This window comes from Tachysurus vachellii, chromosome 3, assembly GCF_030014155.1.
Source record: "Tachysurus vachellii isolate PV-2020 chromosome 3, HZAU_Pvac_v1, whole genome shotgun sequence".
Taxonomy (NCBI): Eukaryota; Metazoa; Chordata; class Actinopteri; order Siluriformes; family Bagridae; genus Tachysurus; species Tachysurus vachellii.
Window position 1 is genome coordinate 22,704,085 of NC_083462.1, and position 15,375 is coordinate 22,719,459.

Consider the following 15,375-nt stretch of genomic DNA (forward strand, 5'->3'; position numbering starts at 1 on the left):
GACATTAACTACGACATGTTTGACCAAACTCAGGTTTATTGGGTACGATGGAAGCAAGACTTCTTCAGGGCACAAATACTGATGCCTAAAGGTATGTAACTTAAGCAGTAGCTGTTTTATCGTAACTCGTTCACTGCACAATATAAACAAATGAGTGATATATAGTTTTGTTTCTTATTTTGTTTTTATAATTTTTCAGAGAATAAAGAAGATATAGAGCAGGAGTTGTCTACAGGCAAACGACGCCGGGTGGCACCTCTTAAAAAAACATGGTCATCGCCACCACAGACTACTTGTTACTCGCTAAAAGAGAGAGTGGAAGCTAAGAACAAAAATGTGTGTTGTAAAGGTTATATTGTGTAACGTTATTTATGCACGTGTGTATATTACAGTGTGAGCAGCAAAAGTTATTGTCCAATAAATATTTTAAACAAACTTATACATATACATACATACATACATACATATACACACACACACACACATATATACTGTATGTATATGTATATTTTGTTGTGGTCTTGCTGGTATTATACTAGCATCCAAAAGACAACACATGTTGGCCAGCACACCAGCATCCCAGGCTGGTCGGCCAGCACACCACCATCCCAGGCTGGTCGGCCAGCACACCACCATCCCAGGCTGGTCGGCCAGCACACCAGCAACCAGCACCTAATGCTGGACCAGCATACCACCATCCCAGGCTGGTCGGCCAGCACACCAGCAACCAGCACCTAATGCTGGACCAGCATACCACCATCCCAAGCTGGTCCCAGCATGCAAAACATACTGTACCTTATGCTGGACCAGCAATGCTGTTTTTTTTAGCAGGGTCTAGCTTTAAAAAAACAAACGAGCAAGTGCTTTAGACTCGACACGGGTTATCAGTGAAAATCAGAGTTTCTGTGACAGCTCTGACAGTGTAAAGGACATTGCATAACATCAATCCCTATAGTAGCTGTTTAAGAAAAAAAGAAAAAAAAGTAAACACTGCTTGCCCTTCAACACAAAACTCAACACTGCAAGATTAAACTTTGCTAAAGAACATGAAACGATGCCTTATGAAGATCGGGAGCACGTCCTTTGATCAAGATGAGACTAAGATTAATATGTTCGGCTGAGATGGGGTCCAGCGTGTTTGGCATGAACCTGGCCAAGATTATTTTGGGCTGCATGACATTTATAAATGGTGCCATGGACGCCTGTGTATATACCAAAATACTGGCTGACAAGACAAGCTTGCCAGGAGAGAATTATTCCAGCATGATAACGATAAGCACACTGCCAAAAGCCCACAAGATTCTGTGAAAAGTTTGACCTGGCCAAGTGTGTTTCCTAACTAGAATCCAATATAACACTTTTGGAGTATTTTAAAGAAAAAAACGGAGCACAACCAGTCTAGAAAAGAGCAGCTAAAGGTGAATTGTCTCTGTTAGCATTCTGTCTGTTGTTAGAAGAAAAGGTAGACACAGAAATTTTGAAAAAGGTTTTAATTTTCAACAAAGCAAATACCCCACAATTTCATATCATCTGGCATTTAAGGGATATTGCACAGCGGTGTATTTACTTCTGTTGTATATTGTACATACTAATAAACTGCAGCGTATTCACAGAGTGGCTAGAATAAGCATTCTGTTATAGTGAAATGTGATCAAGCAAATAAATATTTACTGAAGTCAAAGCATTTAGATATGAGGCTGATGCGGATTTTTGTTTGCTCCGTTTCGTCCTGCTGTGCTTGCACAATCATTTATACATTTACTTCTCAAACACTGCAGCCTGAGTGTAAACAGTTTGTGTGTGTGAGAGTGAGAGAGAGAGAGAGAGAGAGAGAGAGGTTTGTTTGTCTTCAAACTGACATGTGCGCTGTTCATCGTGGTCAAGGAGCTTGATGATGACTTCATACTGTACTTTCAGGATACTGAAGGGTTCAACGATGCATTTATAATGGAGATTTGTGTGTATGTGTGTGTGTTCATGTTCATGTCGGTACTGCTAGCTACCAACATCTTTGGCTGCTTCTATTTCCATCTCAAACACACAGTACAAGAGGCACACAGATACACAGACAGCATTCTGTGACTCACCTAGATGTTTATTTGCACAGTATATACTGTATGTGTGTAGGAGAAAATGCATGCCTGAGTGTTGGGATGTTTGGGAAGGGTCACAAGAGGACAATGCTGCTGTTTGCACAGGACTGGAAGTAATGCAAGTCTAGTTTAAACCCTGACCTTTCATTAATTTGGAGTTCCATTCAGTATCCATTGATATTCCATATTGTGCAGATGTGTGGGAATGCAGTTGATGCACTTGACTTGACTTGATCACAGTGAGCCATGCAGTGTAATGAATTCCAGGAGACTCAGAATGCTAACAGATTCATTCTTCAATGATCCGTTTCAGAGTAATTACCATTATGCATCATGATTCGTCTGTGCATTTTGTCAAATTAGACAGGGTGTGGATTTGCATAGGAGTCGATCCAACAATTGTGTGTGTGTATGGGTGAGTGGTTGTGTGTGGGTGGGTGATTCAGGTGTGATGTATGGCTTGAGAACTCAATGTATTTTCCCTGAATGTATCCTCATCCTTCTTGTGATTATTGAAGTGTTTTGTGTATAAGGTGCTGTTGGTAATGTACACTGATTGACATCCATCAGTAAATCTGAAGAGCTACAGTATAATTGGCATTTAAAATGTGTGAGGGAGATCTGTGGTCTGACTGGATATGAAGGAGGTGTGATCTGCTGTCTAACTCCTAACTGGACGGTGTGGTGAGAACCACCTTCCTTATGCCACAATGTCAGAAGAAACCTTAGAACTGACTGGGAAGGTGTGCAGAGATGACTGTTGCACCCATGCCACTAGGAGGGGCAAGTTTAAGCTTGTTTAACCTATAGGATGTGCATGGTAATGCCCAGAAAGCAGGACATACTGGCTATTGCAAGCAAGTCTCCTCAATAAGTTCTCCGTCATGAAATGGTGAAGGATCAACAGATTGGTTAACAAAAATGGAGGTTACACTATGAACAAATATTTGTGAACACCTGACCATTAAATGCGTGTGCTTTTTGAGCATCCCTCTCCAACTTTAGTCCCCACTTTGCTGTTATAATAACCTTCACTCTTCAAGGAACATGGTTATGATGTCCTTTAAGGAGCCCTGAGGGGTGCAGTCTGCATTCACTGGCGGTGTTCTTCTACACTAACCATTGTATACTGTGTCTACTAAGGCCTACATCTGGGTGTGATGGTCAGGTTGCCAGAAACTTAATCTGCAATGTATAATGTTTGTTTACTGCAGAAACATCTGACCACAAATGCATTGATTGGATAGCAAAAAGGCAGCCTTTAGAGTACAAGGGTAATCCCATGTCAGGCTCTTAGGGGAGCATAGCAGACAAAGGTGTCTTGCTCCCTTCAGATAAGCTCTGATAAGTTAATGAGCCCCCAGTGAGACATCCTGATTGGTGCTCAATGTAAATGGGGAGCAACAGTCCCTGTAGGAAGGCTGATATTTTTGGAACATCGCAGTGAATTGGATCCAAATGATATAGAGCACAACATTTGTGGAACAGATGCCACCTGAGACCACTTGTGTACTTTTGGACTGCTGGGTCACAGTCTACAACCTGCATTTCACTCAACAAGACCAAATCCCACAGACACAGGTTAACTGACTGAGAGTTCCAAAACAGTCTGCTTGGCATCCCATCTATGGTCTAATTACAGAATATACATTTAGCAGACACCATTATCCAGAACAATTACAATTTATCTCATTTTATACAACTGAGAAATTGAGGATTAAGGGCCTTGCTCAGGGGCCCAGCAGTGGCAACTCACAACCTTCTGTTTGGTAGACCAACACCATAACTAGTAGGCTGCAACATCACGTGAATCCTGTGCAAAGTGGACACAATTTGAGACAAGCCATGTGCTAGTGAAACACTTTCAACAGTAAATTGAGCTTATTAATAAAGAGTTTCATGTTTGCCCAACCCAACTTTTTCTACATCTAGGACACAACTTCTGGGTAGAGACACCACTCTCCAAGGCCTATTCTCTTGACAGTGCATCCTAGCAAGTGAGTTTCTATCTGTAAGGCTAACCATAGGTAGGTCACTGGAAGAGACTCCATGTAAGGCAGGCAGAGAAAACCATCTGACCATGTGGCACCACGTTGATTGGTGCATTTAACCATGGTGAAATTGTTTAAACAGACAAGCCCATGAAACAGACAAGTTATGGGAAATTTGATGGCTAGATAGATCACCCTCAATTCTAGCCATCAGCACAAATCCTGTGCTTCCTGTGTTCCCTAAGTCCCTTTCAAATGTGGTACCATACCCCTGTCGTGACAAAATGCCTCGCACCTCCAGCAATTAAAAACTTCTGCCCTTCTTTTTTGATACAAGGATGTGTCTCTTTCTGTGTTTCAGAAGAAAGCTGATGACCCACTTCAAATAACACCCCCCCTCCACTCACACACACACACAAACACACTTTTCCTGAAGTGTATTTAGTTTGCGCTTAGAAACAGTTTCTGTGCAGATCCACATCCAGGGGTCTTGTTATGCATCAAAAATAAATACTGGAGTGTATTTTTCAGGCAAATATAGAGTTGCTAGGCAACTGTTGTTGGCATCGGATGCAAGAGTTGAAGTGAAGAAGGCGTTGTGTGGAATAAAAGAAAGGACAAAGTATGTTTTGGGTATGTGCCAGTTTCATAAGGGTGAGATATAGTAATTATTGATATAATGGATTGCTTTAAGAGTAATTCTGCTTTAGGAGCCTTTGTATGTGAAATCAGATGTAAATTGAGTCATAATCTATTGTCTTATTTCACCAGGTGACTAACTGCAAATGTCAACTTCACAATGCAACGTTATATAGGAACAAAGTTACAGTGCAAACTCTGGTCTATATCTAACTGCTTTGAATGACGTTTTAAGGAAAGTCAGCTATTATTTCTCAGCTGAATTTTTCCATTATATTTGAGGTGCATTCTTACACAGAGCAGCAGGTTTTACACCAACACATTGCACCGTTTCAGCTTAACGCCACCAGGAAAGCTAAAGTACGGATCATAATTACATTCTTACTTAACTTTTTCTTCCTATTTGTTTTCTTCCTAATTGTTTGATACAGTAGTTAATCACAACACTCCAACTAAAATGATTTTCCATAGTAAGTTTAAAATTGTATTATTTGTAAAGCTAATTGGTGTAAATTTTGGTCTGATTCATTGGTGGTAAATATTCAATAAACGTCTTGAACATTTTTGAATTTTCCATTTCATTAATGGAATCTATAGCATCTTATAGTTTCAGTATTACATAAATCCACTTCTCCTTAGGCAGAAGTTTTTAAGTTTGGTCAATGCATAAAAATATTCATTAATACAGAAATCAAACAATTTTAAATGCTATCTATCAACATTTCCTTTAAAACCTAATGTTATTTAGCTCCTTCCAGTTGAACATGTAGTTACTGTGTTTGTTTAACTCTGCTCATTATACAGTATCTTGAAATTGCTGGAGAAGGTTTCCCAACACCACCAGCCACAATAAAGAACATGATTAATCATATACCCTACAGTACATTCGCAGCCTTCTTTTGAACAAAATGCCTGGTTAATCAATGTAGTCTAAAGTGTCCATGATAATATTGTCTTTGCAGAATAGCTCAAATATTCCAGGATATTATATAAACGATTCACCAGTTTGGAATTGTGTTGTTAATACAAAGTACTTAAAAGCATGCAGAGGTTTTTTTTATTTTCATTAATTTTGTCTCCTCAGATGTGAAATCAGTTGTAAATTGACAAGTTATCACAGGGTTGCAGCGGAAATTTGTCACAACAGACTGTAGTTCATCATCATTCCACCGTGTGATTAACGACTAATTGGATTTTAAAATCAGGTTAATGGATATTCATCATTAAAATAGTCACAGTGGAATTATTATGAATTTGGGGATTCACCAAACAGTCACATCAAGGTTTGTGTAGTCAAAAAGCACCGCTGTTAGTCGGATCATATTGTAGATGTAGCGCTTATTTTTTGGATAAACAAAATGTATTCATTCCTGCCTGTATAGCCTTCAGCAGTCGTATTACAGCTGCTTTACAACTAGAATCCAAATTGCATCTGCAAAAAAAATTTGTTGTGGCAAAAACTGAAGTGCAAAAATATGCTTTAAAACGGCCGAGTCTTAACAACCTACTGTACATGTTAAAAATAGGTTTTAAGTTCTACTAACGAGATCTTACAGAGTACGTCACAGAGTAGACTTGCTCTGTTGTCAATACACTGACAGAAACAACTCAAAATAATTTGCTGGTTTTTTTAGTTATGCCTACATTTTTGAAGGCCAGGCAGCATTCCATAAATAATCTCTACATCAATTTCTAAAGCACAAATCCATTTTGCTTCCAACATTGTCTTCACGTGTGTCGCAGACGATGAGTTTTAGCCCCACTCATGCTAGTCATACTAGTCTAAATGGAGGCATCTTTACATTCCTTATTTTCTAACTCACCCCAATCTCTCTCTTCTCTCCATTCATCTTTCACTTTTTAATTATCCATCCATCTATCCATCATGTATACACTTATATATGTCCATTCATTTATCCATTCTTCATTCCATCCATCCATTGTTCCATCGATCCTTTTATTTTATGTATACTTCACTCCATACCTTTAAATATCTATCCATTTATGTCTATCCATCGATCTATCTACTCTTACATTTATTTATTTATGAATTATTTATTTATGAATTCATATTTAACCCATCCTGTCAAAGATCTAGCCATTTATGTCTATCCATCCTCCATCCATCTGTCAGTTCCATCTGTGTTCTTCAACTTATCCCACTGTCTTTGATGAAGGATACCCTGTAATTTTGGTTGCCAGGTGACTCTAATGTTGCCAGGCTTCACTGTGTGTTCAGTGAAGAAGTCAGGTGGAAACGGGGTGATTATCCATCAATCCATTCACCCATCCATCCACTCACTCATCCATCCATCCATCCATCCATCCATCCATCCATTTATTTATCTATTTATTTATTTATTTATTTATTGTTTACTTGAATTGTAAGCCTTTTAAAGATCTATCCATTTATATCTATTTATCCATTTATCCATCTGTCCCTCTGTATGTTTTTCAGCCTCTCCCAATGTCTGTTCAGAGATTTGTTGTAGGATACCCTGTAATTTCGGTTGCCAGGTGACACTAACGTTGCCAAGCTTCACTGTGTGATCAGAGGAAGTCAGATGGGAAAGGGGGATGGGATGGTTATCACATTTAGTCAGTCTGCTTGGGTATGACTAACTCAGCGCTAAATGTATGGCTGAATCTGGCCTGACAGTATTTGTTTAATTAAAAGCAAATCAAAGTCTTGATTAAGTACTTAATTACCAGTTAATTATGGGCTCTAAATAGCCGACTTTATAATCCGCATTGTACTCCAGATCCATTCAAGCATATAAAATCCACTCATTATTTCTTATTGTACTGCTGTAGTGGTGTCATATAAAAATTACAGCATTAGTGTAAGCATTTTATTACAGTTGTGAGGCCTTCATGCCACTCATGTGGGTGGTGTAAAATAAGGCTATCAATTATTCCCTATTATCACTGCAAAGTAAATATTAAACTGTACACACACTAAAATCTGTACCAGGACAACAAAAATATGGCATTATTAATTAACCAGGATAAAAGAGGTTGTCGGATCACGGCAGGTTTGCTTTAAAAACCTGGAAAAATCATGTGTTCTTTCCTTATAAAATGAACTCAAGCCAGACAGGAAAGGCAGAAACCATTTAAACATGCTGGTAGTTTATTCAACATTATCTAACTCTTATGACACTACAAAATCGGCCATCCATGTTGGGTTCAGCACTGTTGGAAGCATTTTTATTTGTACTTGCTGCCTAAAATATAGTGTAAGTAAATGCTGACATTTCAATATTAATATATATATATATATATATATATATATATATATATATATATATATATATATATATATATATATATATATATATTTATTTATTTATTTATTTTTTTTTTTTAGTAAAAAGCATAATTTGTTTATTTTGCAGTAAAACACAGGTGAGTACAGAAGTGTTCTCATCAGCTTTATGGATGAATGCTTATGTATGCACAATGCAGTGTACAGTTGTATAAATATGGCGCATGTGAGGGTACATATTTGGCAGGGGACATTGATCTACTAATACCACGAGGGGACAAACTGGGAAATGACAAGAAGGAGCTAGGTTGTATATTTACACAGAGGATTCAAGTTGGTTCAGAACAACGGAGACCTAGATCAGTTAGTGACAAGCAAACCTGCACCATGGAATAACATGTAACAAGGTAGAACCAAAATCAGATCATGACCAGAGGGTCCTGGCTCAGGTAACAACAAAGGAAACCCAGATCGATGTGGAACCGACAACAAAGGAGACCCAGATGAAGAAATGGCAAGGGGGAGCATGACGGAGGACATCTAACCAAGAGTGGATAACAACTAGGAGAAAACAGACTGGCTATCATCTAGGAAAACATAAATCATACAAGAAAAAAAAAGGGGGCGGTGTTGGTGGGTGATGGACCTAAAGTTGGTTACGACATGGGGAAGCTGGATCGGGTATTAGCACACAAAATTTTAGTGCTTCCTTATTATCTGACTAGCATAAAAGGAGTTATAGCATCTGTATCTCAGAGCTGATAGACTGCTCCATATTAAATGCTACAGCTTTCAGTTTCTCCCACTACAGTTCATAATAATAGTCAGCTCCAGGTGTCTTGGTGCATTGGGCTAGTTGACATTCTGCTGAGCAGAGTCCAAGTGTGTGTGCAGCATGCTGGTGTGTGTGGGGCCTGTTAGAGAACTTTACTGTTCTGGCTGTCAAGGTCGAGTGTGCTTCTGTTATAAGGATAACTCAAATACCCCCACATTATACTGTGTAATATAGTCATTTTAATGATATTATTGGCTGCTTTTATTCAGGTTATATGTTTCAAGTTTTAGTGTTTAATTTTGTGTCTGATTTGCTTTTGCTTTAGTTATGTGACTTGGTTACTTGTTTTGTGTGTTTACTGTATATGTACATTGGAAATTAAAAATCTACACACCCTGTCAGGTCAGCGAACATAATTTCCTAGAGTACACTGCAGTCTACTAACGCGTTCAAGCTCAGGCTAGGCCATTCAAACCTCCAAAGTTCTTTGTTAAGCCGTTCATTTGTTGGTTTGGATGTATGCTATGGGTCATTGACCTACTTGCTAGCAGACACCTGAAGATTTTGCACTAAATTTGACTGTTTTTATAGCAATTCCTGATTCCCTACCCCAGATCTGACTGAAGAAAAACATCAGTAAAGCATGATGCTGTCAACACCATGCTGCACTGTGGGTGTGGTGGGTTTTTTCGGTGATTTGTTCTTTTGCACCAATCATATCTTTTAAAATTATTTTGAAATAGGTCTCATCCGACCATAACGGATTTTTCCACATGGTATGTGATGATTTAGTTGCATTCGGGATTCCGTCTAGCCACCCTACCCCTTAGCTCAGACGTGTGAAGAATATGAGAGGTTGTTATCTCATGCAGAGTGTAATCAGTACTTGTCAAATATTCCTGCAGCTCCTGTAATGTGGCTGTAGGTCTGTTGGCAGCCTCCATGGTATGTTTAGTCTTGTCCTTTAATAAAATTTTGGTTAAATCCTGTTCAATTGAGCTCAATTGTCTCGGTTTGTTGGTTATGTGAATTTACTTGTGCACATTTTATAACATAGTAGAATACTCTATGAATGTAACAGCATCCAGTGTCACCCGAATGAGGATGAGGTCCCCTTTTGAGTCTGGTTCCTCTCAATCTAAGGGAGTTTTTTTTCATCGCAGTCACCTCATTCGCCTCAGCTGAAGGACAACAACATCATTTAGCTGAATGTAAGAGCATATAGGGGTAAATGTTAGAGTTAGTGTAATATAAGAGGTAAAGTTTGAATATTAACTCAAATGACAACACCTTTGGCAGGATGTAGAAAGACAGCAGTGTACAGGCATGTACAATAGTTCATGCCTTTACACAACTAAAAAAATATTTTTCATAAAGGAGTGTTTAAGCAGACCTCAATACTCTGCAGACATGACCACTTTTGCCAAAGACAATTTTACAGTCACCTCTACCTCATAAATTTGATTCTGATTCCCTTATGACAATTCTTTACTATTCTGCGATTGTGGGACGGTTCAGTGTTTACCCACAGACTGTTATTACATTTCCATCGCTTCTCTAAACATGAATAAAACATGACACGGTTGTGCATATCACACTACTACATGCAAACAAAGCATTTCCCACAGCTCTCATATACCATCCTTATCACACACGCATCAGTGCGGCCTGACAGTCCAGTCTTTACCATTCATTACAGCAGGAAAATCAAAGTGGCTGTCACTTGGTCTGTGTGTAATTTAACCAGCCTGTGCAACGGCGCTTTGTTTCCATAAGCCCATTAATGCTCATGGTGGAGAACAGGTATTAGTGGAGAAGGGTCCGGATACAGCTACCGGTTGTATCTATAAATGGGACAGATTGACATGTCTTTGATTTAATAGTCAGCCTTGAAGACTTACTCTTCAAATGTTTCTGATGCCACACAGTTGTTTCATCAGCACTTGTTAGCATTGTGCACTGGGACCAATAAAAGAATTAATAGATTTCAGCAAACGTATTGGTAAAAATCTGTACAGTACGTTCGTACCAACGGGTTAGCGTTAATAACGTATGTCTCATGAGAAATGTATTATTTAGAAAATTATATTCAAGAGCAAAATGCAGTGTTTGAAGTTTAACCGTGGCTCTCGTAGCATAACCTAGCCATTCAGTCGCAGCATAGTGTAATGTTACAGGTATGTAATGTTATAGTATGGACTTTGAGCAGCTGTTTATTTAATAGTTGCTAGAAGATAACCTGTTATTTTACACTATGCAGTGACGGAATAGCTAGGTTATGCTATGATACCAGATGCTTTCCATCTGGCTAATTAAATAGTATAACCATAATTAAGTTCAGACACCATTGTGATCATTTTAGACACCACCGTAGACTTCCAGATACATCTCCAAAACAGAATACTGTTACAGAGAATACTGTAAAACCAAATACATTCATCTTTCTTTTTTTTTATTTCTTTTGATCTTTTTCTGCTGTAGGCACTTATTTTAATGCCATGATTAAAATAGATTCCAACCCACATACAACTGCACTGAATAGCATGAAATAGTAGCAGTAATAGTAGGTCTTTACGTGACATGGTTTATTATTTTGACTTAGCATTTATATACCATATGCACATATGTTGGGCAGTGGTGGCACGACTGGTTAAAGCTCTGGGTTGTTGATCGGAGGATCGGTGTTCAAGGCCCAGCAGAGCCAAGCTGCCACTGCTGGGCTCTTGAGCAAGGCCCTCAACCATCCCTGCTCCAGGGGCGCTGTATCATAGCTGCCCCTGCACTCTGACCCCAACCTCCTCAGTTGGGGTATGTGAAGAAAAGAATTCCACTGTGCTGTAATGTATATGTGGCATTAATATAGGCTTCTATGCCCTGTTCTAAAAAAATAAAATAAAAAATTAGACAGCCATGATAAAATATGCACATACATCTAACATGCACTATGAGCAGCCTACAAGTATTCATGCCGTCAAAACCTGGCGTAATGTCATCATATGGAACACTTTCAAGATGTTTTTCTAGATAAAAATAATGTCTGCTTTTGTAATGAATTTTCATCAGGATTTCATCAGCTTTTAACATTCCATGGGCACGTGAGCTTTTGTAAATTTTTTTAAGACCGAAAAAGAAAATTTGAATCACCGAGAAGTTAAACATGAAACGTGGGTGTATGTTGCAACAAGACCGCAACTCAAAGCATGAAGCGAATGGTGAAAAATCAGTAGAATGGTTTCATTGTTGATTCATCTGTTCACAAAAGGTGCTGTGAGGAATACAACTGATTTTGTATGTAGTTTACAGTAGTGTATATTTGCATACATGCTTGCTAAATCTGAGGTGATATTTTTATAGTGCTGTGTCTACAACCCTGGTATGTGAGGGGGTGGAGAAAGACCGGCGAGACAGAGGGAATTCATTCTCTCCCTCTCTCACACTCTCTTTCTCTCTCACTCTCTCTCTCTCTCTCTCTCTCTCTCTCTCACACACACACTATCTAGCAGAGCGGAGACTTCAACAAGAGTGTTAAAATGACAGCGAATCAAATCAGCTCATGAACTTTGATTTTCTAGGCATATTAGGAATGACGTTGTGGAAAAACAAACCCCCAAAAATAATTGGCTCAAACGTTTCCTTGGGTCAATCCTGTTCCGTGTGTGGTCTGATATTTCCATCTTTAGTTCCTACCTGTAATTCACTCCATATACTGCTCGATGTGCAAAAAATTCATTCATTAAATCTATATAGAAAGAAAAGGAAAGTTTGGAAAGGAGGTTGTAGGTGACTCTGGTTAGTGTATGTAGCTAGTACAGTTAGCTTTCTTTAAGACACAGGTCACACGCAGGTGAAGAAATCCACAACGAATGATTAGTATTGGACTCTCACACTGTACTGTTCTGTTATATAGCTTTTTTCTGACCTATTTGAAAATTGGAAACAGATAGTGAGATGAATAGGAAAGCAGTAATATTGGATTATATGCTTATCATAGCATTCCAATTATATCCCGGTTCCACCGCTAGTTTCAATTTAAGTAGGGAAATAAAAACAGCTGGTGCGACTCAGGCTGTGTGTAATGGTTGGCTTATAATGAAAGTGAGCGAGAGATGAGAGGATGCGTGAGTCATGGAAGGTGGACAGGATTATTCAGACATTTCATTTGCCAACACACACACACACACACACACACACACACACACACACACACACACACACACACACACATACACCTGTCCTCTTTATTGGCATATGCTGCACTCGTCATGAGAGTGCACAAGAGTGGGAGACCGAGACAAACAACATCTGTGGGAGCAGGCAGAGGTCTCCCACTGCCACTACACACACACACACACACACACACACACACTCACACACACACATAAATGCACAGATCCACACCAGGCCCAGGTTTATTGTAATCCTCAATGGTCTCTCCTCTCATCTGTGTTCCAATATTACTTATTTATGCATCTTGTGAACTTTTCTTCTCTTGTTTTAAAGCCCCTTGCGATTTTAAATGCTGTTCTGCAACTTAACAGCCCAAGTCAAGTTTTTAGTTGGTAATCGAGTGCACTCCAGGATAGACTAGGGCTGATCCAATAGTGTCACTACAACATCATACGTTAGACAGAAGGTAAAGTGATGCAGTTTCCAAACCAGTTGATGTTTAGAAAAGTAAACAGGAGCAATGTGATCATTTAGATTTTAAGACTACTGTGACTTTTGTGAAGCTGTAAATGGACTCGTGTCCAATCCAGGGAGAATTTGCAACCATAGTTACTGTAATATGTTCAGGATCCACTAATCAGTAGTCAGGGTATAGTGGTTATTTTTAATGAATGAATGAATGAATGAATGAATGGATTTCCTGAGTTGACACTTCTAATGCTGCAGTTCCTCCTTATGTAAATAAAAGTATAAAAAAAAAATTCTGCTTGACTTTTAACAACCTAGATTGCTCATTTTACTACAAGTGAAGTTACTTGTGTAGCCTCAGCGATACAGGCTTTGGCATGAACCTGTTAAGACTTAAGACTTGTTTTTTTCCAATACGTTAAGATTTAAGTCTTGAACTACAATATTAGCAATTAGCAATAACTATCAATACTAATTTTAGTTTTTAAGGCAGATATTGGACTGAAATGTTTATGTATTATGACAAAAGCAGTCAAAAACATTCTATATGTTATGAAAATCAAAGTCTCAAATATTGCTTTATATCACGCAATCTAAAGAGGTGGCACTGTGGTGCCTCACAGCTCCCGAATCTCGTGTCTGTGTAGATATTTGGATGTCCTATGGGTTCTTCAGTTTCTTTTCACCTCCCAAAAACTTGCATGTAGGTGGATTGTCTATGCTAAATTGCCCATAGTTGCAGATGAGTGTGTTAATTTGTGTGCTCCCACATCCACCACAACCCTTAGGAAAATAAAATGGAAAATTGGATGATGCAACCGATGACCAGAAATGAGACAAACGAACATTTTGTATGAGTCCAGAATTATTTGTTAGTGTTTAATGGTGTCAGGGCCCCGGATACGGTGGAAAGGAGACAGACCCGTCGGCAGGATAGCTTCAAATGATAGGGGTTTAATACACAAGGGAAACAAACAGACATCCACACGACACGGGGAACTAACGTAACTTAATCTAACTTAAATACACTACTAATGAATCCGCGCTGCCATCGGCAACGCGGCTCACATAAATACACACACACAGTCAATCACAGGATGGGAAACAGGTGAGGAGACAGGGAGGAGCGGACGAAGGCGTGGCAGACACGTGACAATAATAAAAACATTCGCACGTGTCCAAAGGTCCGCGCTAATCACTGACAAATGGAACATCCAGCAATGTTTATAAGGAAAAATTATACAGAATATTATTTAAGGTAAGACAAAACCATCTTGAAAAATGCCCTAATATATAAATCAGCATATTTGATTGGATCTCTGGAGACTCCCCGCCTGCTCCAGCACTCAAGCTGAATTAAACGCAACAAAGAAAAGCATTGAGCATCGAAATCGTTCAACTCTCCATATGCCAGCATCTTTAATTATAGAGCTGTCATAACCGGATATGCTTTCTCACCAGAGATCATTTCAGCATGAACACAGAGTTTCCATAAAAGCCGTTTGGGGAAATTGTGTGTTTGGATTGACAAAGGTGAAGCACGCTGCCTTTTTACATTTATACATCTAATGTGAAGTCATTAATTATTCACACAGTGTACTGTATTATGTGACAAACAATCACTTCATTAAAAAGACTGTATCCTTTTAGATTCCTTAGAGTTTGAAGGTTTTCCCGAAGTTACAGAACGAAGAATGCAGAAAGACCTGTCCCTATTTTTTAGAGTTCCTAATAGCAAGAGAGTCTAGTCAATAATCCAATAAGTACTTGTGGTCTGTGGCTGATAAAGCCTTAGCACTGAGTCTACACAATGCAACCTTGCCTTAAAAAAAAAAAAACTGCCAAGTAACCACAGGAGCCTTAGGTAGAAAACAGAACGTAAAAATGGATTTAGTTGCTCAGCAAAAAGCAGATAAAATGTGGCTGGCCAGGATTTAGGGGAAACAGTAGCAAATATCAGCTTTTTAAACCTTA

The 15,375-nt window shown here is 38.9% G+C and overlaps 1 protein-coding gene across 2 annotated transcripts in view; it reads left to right on the top strand.

Moving 5' to 3' along the window:
• Positions 1-15,375, top strand: part of fut8b (fucosyltransferase 8b (alpha (1,6) fucosyltransferase)) — a 118,966-nt gene that overhangs the window by 33,148 nt on the left and 70,443 nt on the right. The window lies entirely within an intron of this gene.